Source organism: Pimephales promelas, chromosome 3, assembly GCF_988280905.1.
Source record: "Pimephales promelas chromosome 3, fPimPro1.hap1.1, whole genome shotgun sequence".
NCBI lineage: Eukaryota > Metazoa > Chordata > Actinopteri > Cypriniformes > Leuciscidae > Pimephales > Pimephales promelas.
In genome coordinates, this window is record NC_142771.1 from 19,910,158 (window position 1) to 19,917,534 (window position 7,377).

The window sequence follows — 7,377 nt, forward strand, 5'->3', positions numbered from 1 at the left end:
CTGAGTGAAACAGCCCCAGTTAAGTACACACCAAACAAAACAATATTATTATTTTAGCCATAAGGGTTTTTTAAAAATATTTTTTGTTAAAATTAATTTGTACCTTTAATATGTTGTTATAAACATCCAGTCAGAGACAGAGTGAGATGATTCAACTAACAGATTCAGTAGTAATTTGTTAGACTGATTTGAGTCAATGACTGTATTTTTTTTTGTCTGATTTAGAAACAGGACCAAAACAGACAAATTATTTCAACATGAATCAGATCCACTCCTCATGTTTTTCTTTTTTTCCTTCATTTTTTTGTTGTTGCTTGCAGCCCACAACCCAACAAGAATAGTATAATTTTAAATTTGCATTTAGAATATATTAGAGTATTATATTAACAATTAATTCATATTTTAATATTTAGTATTTTTTTAATAAATTAAATGCATGAAAATTCTTATAAAAAATAAAAAATAGCACCCATCCTTCTTGACAAGCCCTTATGTACTTTTCCCCATCAGATGACAAAATGTTTTGTTTTTTTCATAATAACAGGAAATAAATGAATAATAATTTAAATAACTGTAATTTTTAAATAAAGTAATTCACTATGGAACTATACATTAAGAAGCACAGCAAACACTTCTGGTGGAATGTGTTTAAATAACTCACTAAAAGGGTGCATTTCTTGGGGGAACATTTTGGGATTATTTCAAATGGTCACTATCAGAATCGTAAAATGTCCTGGTTGTTTCAATTCAAATGTGCACAGGACATCAGTTCTGACCGGATCACTTCCCAAAATCGTCCCTCCCTAACATTATTGCCTCATTTCTATTAGGGTGACCAACAGTCCTGTTTTCACATCCTGTCCTGGTCGTCCTGGCTGTTTTTTAAAAAGTGATGTAAATGTCCTGGTTTTCAAAAAACTGCAGGGAAAGTTCAGCTCTACAGCAAAATATAGATTGGCAAACAAGGAGGATGAGGAAGAAAAACAGGATAAAGAGGAAGAAAACTAAAGATATAAATATTTTGTTAGCTTATTTTTGTAAGTTTGTGAGAACTATTTTTGTTCAATTTGGGGGTATTTCTTTTAGTTATTTATTATTTATATATTTATTTTTCTAATACAGAAGAGACATTATTTCTATCATTATTTCATCCTTTATTTTTGAAACCTGTCATAATAAAACATTGAGTAACCTCTGAGAAGCCTATCTGAATTATGTCTTGTAATATAACAATTTTCTTTTTATATAGGCATAGCCTACTTTAAATATATTGAAATTAATAAAGGCATCTTTGAGTAAACTTTGAGTATCTGTTTGCTAGGCCGAATGTCCTGGTTTTTGGTAATCAAAATATGGTCACCCAACTATTAGTCAACAAAAATGTCAATAGATTGCCATCATAGTTTTTGTTTATTTATTTTTAATGTCAATTAACACTAGCTCAGTATGTCTTTAACTATCTATTTTTGACAGGATCCAGACCTGGCTGGGTCAACAGAGTACATACTTGTCTTTGAAACAGGTTGTGTCACCACAGAGACTTGTGTATGAGAAAGAGAAAGATTTGAAAGAGATGATATTGGGCAGGCCATGGGAGGGAAAGCTGTAAATCAGGATGGCTCGTGTTTGTGTGTGTGTGTGTGTTTTACGTGGCCTCGGTTGTCTCAGTGTGTCCTGTCTTTGCAGTCATCCCTTGCTGTCACATAGCATTAATACTGACTGCAGATTTACTCACTCTGCCACAGAAGCTGAGAATGCACACTCACGTGTGTGTGTGTGTGTGTGTTTTGGACGGCAAAGGTTCACTTCGGCACTGAGCTGACTGGAAGAAAAGAATCACATGAGACTCCTTCCCACTGGGAATGTCACTGAGGATCTATAACTACACACACACACACATAAAAACATGCTGCGTCTATGGTGTGTGTGTGTGTGCATCAGACAGAATGATGGAGTCGTTATGAATCACCATGATGATAAGTACAGCACTCTGGTAGAAAACACAGTGCACACACAAAAACTCACATAATACATTACAGATTCTCTTTATAGTGTGTGGATGGGTCAGGTTTTGCTTAGACTGTGGTGACCAAATGTTACAAGAAGAGTCTCCATTCATTTTAATCTCCATATTGATGATAGACTGACATTGACTTTGTAACAGACTTTCTGAGAGGCTTCAGAGCCACCCATCTATCTGATGCCGCCTCAATCTGGGTGGTCAAAACTGGCCTTGACCAGCCGGAACGAAGCAGTCTGTTTCGTCTCTTTATGTGTGTGTATGTTCACAACACATTAGAAAGCTATACATAGGCCAGGTTCCTCAGATCAGGCTCCTGGACTATTGTGTGCATGAGTGTGTGTGTAATTGCATGCCAGACAGAATGTGCTCCTCATCACTCTTTTACCCAGGCAAAGTGCAACTTCCATCCTTTTCTTTACTATTTTTCTTTCTATAGTCAAGTCCAAACGTCTACTGTGTGTATGCATGTAATAAGTCACATAGAAACACTGTTGTCTCACACCTAGGACCTCCTGGGATGAAAATAACATTCTGTAAAATTTGAAGGGTGTGTGCTTGGGGACGGTGTCTTGACACCATTAAGGTATTGTGTTTGTATGCAGTATTACTAATTATCAATTCTATTTTTTATTAGATTCAATCTTTAAATGGTAATCTTAACATGTAATAAAAAGTAGTTTCTTAAAGTATTGGCACTTTTTTGTTATTAGGAGCAAAATTGTTTGTTTATAACACTGTTTGTTTAGTTTTAATCTTGCAATTAAAGGATTAGTTCACTTAAAAAAAAAATTTGCAGATAATTTACTCACCCCCATGTCATCCAAGATGTCCACCTCTTTCTTTCTTCAGTCGAAAAGAAATGAAAAACATTCCAGGATTTTCTCCATATAATGGACTTCATTGGGAACCAAATGGTTCAAGGTCCAAATGAGAGTTTCAGTGCAGCTTCAAAGGGCTTTAAACGACACTAGACGTTGAATAAGGGTCTTATCTAGGACCCTTCGAGTCAAGACTCGAAAAAAGATTTGTTCATTTTGATGAACGAGTTTGAACATGGAGAGTCACGAACGCTCATCACAGAACAGAGCAAGGCAAGCAATTGTGCTTATAAAACTTCAACTTTTTAATTTATTTTTTAAATGACCGATCGTTTCACAAGACAAGACCCTTATTTTTCGTCTGGAATCATTTAAAGCCATTTGAAGCTGCACTAAAACTCTCATTTGGTCCTTGAACCGTTTGGTTCATATTGAAGTCCATTCTATGGAGAAAATCCTGGAATGTTTTCATCAAAAACCTTAATTTCTTTTCAACTGAAGAAAGAAAGACATGGACATCCTGGATGACATGGGGGTGAGTAAATTATCAGCAAAAGTTTTTTTTAAAAGTGAACTACTCCTTTAAAGTTTTTACGAAAGATTTTCAGATAACAGATTAAAGTGTAGGTCTGTTACAGGTGGAAAGCAAAATCTATACATAAAACATATTTAAAGCAACAAAAATACAAGATTAATTTAAAGCTGCAGTTTTTCCTCTTTGTCGCCATCTCTGCTTGAAATCTGCAATTGCAGTCATTCGCGGAATTATCAACGTGAGTTGTACCTCGGCATGGCACAGCACGGATGAATCCAATGTTTTGAAGAGAGTGTGCGGCTGTCAGTTGCTGTGCCGGTGTGGATACTGGCATTCAGAATCACAGATTATACTTTTTACTTACTTATATACTTTACTTTTTTTATACTTTACACAGATTATACTTTTTTTAACTTCTGACCAACTATGGGGAAAAAAAAAATGCAGTAAATTGCACTGATTAAACCTAACGATCGCTTATCATATTACGTCAAACCAGTCTCATTTTCCAAACTCTCAGTCCAAAGTCTTTTGCATTTTACAGCGGGTGAATCTGTTGTCACTGGTGATTGTCATTTGAACCTTTCTGGGTCCCCAATCCAATTGATAAGTTTAATTATATCAAGTGCTATGAGAAAAAGGCTATAAATCTCCACCTCCAACATCTTCACATGCAACATATCTTAGCCGAGACTCCTTCTTTATGTGTACAGATGTGACGTAATGACACGAAGACATGCATATGCTCAAATTTCCCGTGGAAATCCACCATTACCACTGGAATTAAAAACATCGAGTTGAGGCAAGCAGATAGTTTTGAACACTGGCTGTTTATACTTGTTCAAATTTATTTTAGATAATTTTAACCCAAAAAGGTTACTGACTGCAGCATTAAGACATGGTAAAAAAAAAGAGTTTTATTTTAATATGACCTTTATCAATTAAAAAAATAAAAAATAAGAATATATAAATATATTATTTTTGGATATGATTTTTCAAAACTCACTGACACCATTAACACTGCATTATCAAAGTATGCAAGCTTTTCAGAGTCCATCACTGCATTAACTTGTCCAGCTTCTCATGACTCTGATTATTTATACAAGTGGTCTTTGTAATTTGAAATGAAAATCCAGACATATAAGGTGCCTACAAAAACAAAACAACTTGAAATGCAGAGAGAGAGACAGAGAGAGAGAGAGAGGGAGAGAGAGAGAGAGAGAGAGAGAGAGAGAGAGAGAGAGAGGAGAGAGAGAGAGAGAGAGAGAGAGAGAGAGAGAGAGAGAGAGAGAGAGAGAGAGAGAGAGAGAGAGAGAGAGAGGCGTGAGGCGTAGCTAGGCAATTTTTGAGTGGAATGAATGTATGATTAAAAATCAAAAAGTATCTATATTGGCTACTTCAGTATCAGATAAAAGTGTTTTCGATGGTTTTAAGATGAACGACAGTTTTAGATGGATTGTCTATGACACATTACAATCTGCCTGATGTGAATATTAACAGTTGACTAAACAATTTCACTAAATCCTTTTAATAGCTGTTTTAAAATAATTTAGTAGATTTTTTTTTTTAAATTAATGCTAGAGGTATTTTGTGACTTTACGCACCACCACCCCACCTCTGCTAATTAAATACTTTTCATGCTCTAATATCAGGTAATTGCTTTAATCAGATGTTTTGGTGCATAAGTGCAGTGACAAATACCTGCAAGGCTTGCTGTGGAGCAACAGCAGTATTGTACAGTGAATGTTTATCTGAAAAATATGGTCGGTGTCCTCTTAAAGATGTTAAGCAGACAAACAATGAATAAAATAGCTGGTCACAAAAAAAAAAGGGGGGGGGGGGGGGGAGAAAAGAAGATGCATTTAATGCCCTTTGCAAAAGAATGGCAAAATAAAGACGGATAACACTTTAGTTTAGGGTCCAATTCTCACTTCTAGTTGCCTACTAAAAACCGAATTAATACCTTATTCTGCATGACCATAATCTACATCCCTAAATCCTGCCCAATACCTAAACTTAAAAACTGTCTGACTAACTATTAATATGCAGTAATTAGGAGTTCATTTGATGCAAAAGACATTGTTAATAGTAATAAATACAATTTTATTCCCAAACTATATTCTGAAAAGCATAGACATGAGGGAGGGACTTTCCTGGAGATCTCTGCTTTATTGAGGGTAACTTTAACAAGTATCTTCCTCTTTTTTCAATCATAACTTCTTTTATTTTTAATTCAGCTGTTGTTGTGCTTGTTTATTAAACACATAAAAAACAGAAAGAAAGAACATGAGAAAGGAAGAAGTTTTTCTTTAACCTCATAAATACATAAATGAAGACTGTAAAGTAGAAACTTGTCCATATATTTACGTGTAGGCTACTTTACTCAACGGCACCAGAGAAAACATTTCCTAAAATCTCAACCAAATACACAATTTCAGCTTTCATTCTCTTAAGACCAAACAATGCAAAAACAGAAACTGTGAGCAAAAACACCCTAAAGCAAACCCGTGGAAGTGTCATTATTTACGATCTTTTTTTACAGTGGTAACCACACTATCAATGCGCTGCGTTTCACGCTTAAGTAAATGTTTCATTATCTTCATTGAAGTAGGCTATAGTATATAATTGTTTGTTATCCATCATTACCTCGTCAAAATGTGGTACGCGCTTCAGTTTCATGCGCACGTGCTTTTTCTCCACACACATCTTATTAAAATTCAAATATGGCTGAAATATGATTCTTACCGCTCTGCGAGTCTGTGATGATTGTTTTATGGAGAAGGATGCCGAAATGACGGAAGGTCCCAGTATTTTAATCGCTACCCAAGTCCTCCGTTGTTGAACTCGCCTTCGCTTCTGTCTTGTCACTGTTGAACCCTTCACGAGACCTCAGACAGAGCGTGACTGAAATTATCCGATTTAAACATACTGTTCGGTAACAAGCTCTATTTTACGACGTATTGTGAGTGTTGATAATGTTCCGTTGCCATCTGTCGTTCTGTTCATAAATTCAGTTGGATGAATTCAGTCATTTTGAAGAAATCACTGCCGATTCTCGCTCACCGCTGAGTTCATTTTCGCGTGCCCGTATTTACCTGGCGAAATATTCTCTCGCGCTTGAAGTGTCATTTTTACTCGCGCGCCTAAAGTCACTCACTTCATTGTACACGTGCAGGTCGTTCACATTGTACACATCCATCCTACTAGCTGTAAAAAATAAACGACTACGATATTGTCAAGCGGTGTCCGCATCTCCTCTGCGTTCTCTCGTGGAGGCTGGGACACAATGACTGCTTGCACGGTTTTACCCACGCCACTTTTTCGATTGTTTATCGCAGGGAAAGGCAAAAGTGCACGACCTTGTCTGAGGGATGCTAGGGCGTTTAAAACTAAAGGGGAAGCATGACCGGTGGTTGCACACAGACGAGAGGCATTTCTGACGTTCACAAAAGCCGAAGGATGATTGACTTGCGCGCAAGCACGATGCGCGCGCCCGCTCTCATGCATTTCCTTTGGACGTAAAATGTGTTGTAACTTCAAGCTGTTTATTAAATTATTTTGTTGTCTGTTTCGAAACAAATTAGACTATAAATGATAGACATTTGTAATAAATTGTTTTAATATATTTAATAATTTGTTCTAAATTAGCCTATCAGAGAAAAAAAGCAAACGCTGGAACATTGGATAGGGTTTAACTTTCAAACAAAAATGTAATTTGCTTTTTTTGGTATGATTCCTAACAGCATACTGTTATCTCTCAGTCCATTAGATTTTCTTCAGCTTAATTTAGACTTCTAATACCTGCCCAGCCCTATATCCTCAATCAGAATTTGAGTTGATAGTTCTTACCCTGAAACCGTGTTCCATCAGTCTCAAGTCTAAACGAGCCATTGTAACCTCTCCATCTGCTTCTCTGACATTCAGGCACTCTGACAGGAACTTTGACAGGCTGACTGGTTCAGGTGCATTGGCTGACATCTTATACAGTGACATTGGAAATG

The 7,377-nt window shown here is 36.3% G+C and overlaps 1 protein-coding gene across 2 annotated transcripts in view; it reads right to left on the reverse strand.

Annotated features, from left to right (window-relative positions):
- gjc1 (gap junction protein gamma 1) overlaps positions 1 to 7,377 on the reverse strand; it is a 30,336-nt gene extending 22,959 nt beyond the window's left edge. The window contains exon 1 of one of the 2 annotated variants that reach the window (XM_039687087.2): positions 7,226 to 7,377. The gene's annotated coding sequence lies outside the window, so the exon portion shown is untranslated. Of the gene's footprint in view, positions 1 to 6,121; positions 6,832 to 7,225 lie in introns of those variants that run through there. The other variant, XM_039687085.2, reaches the window with a different exon arrangement.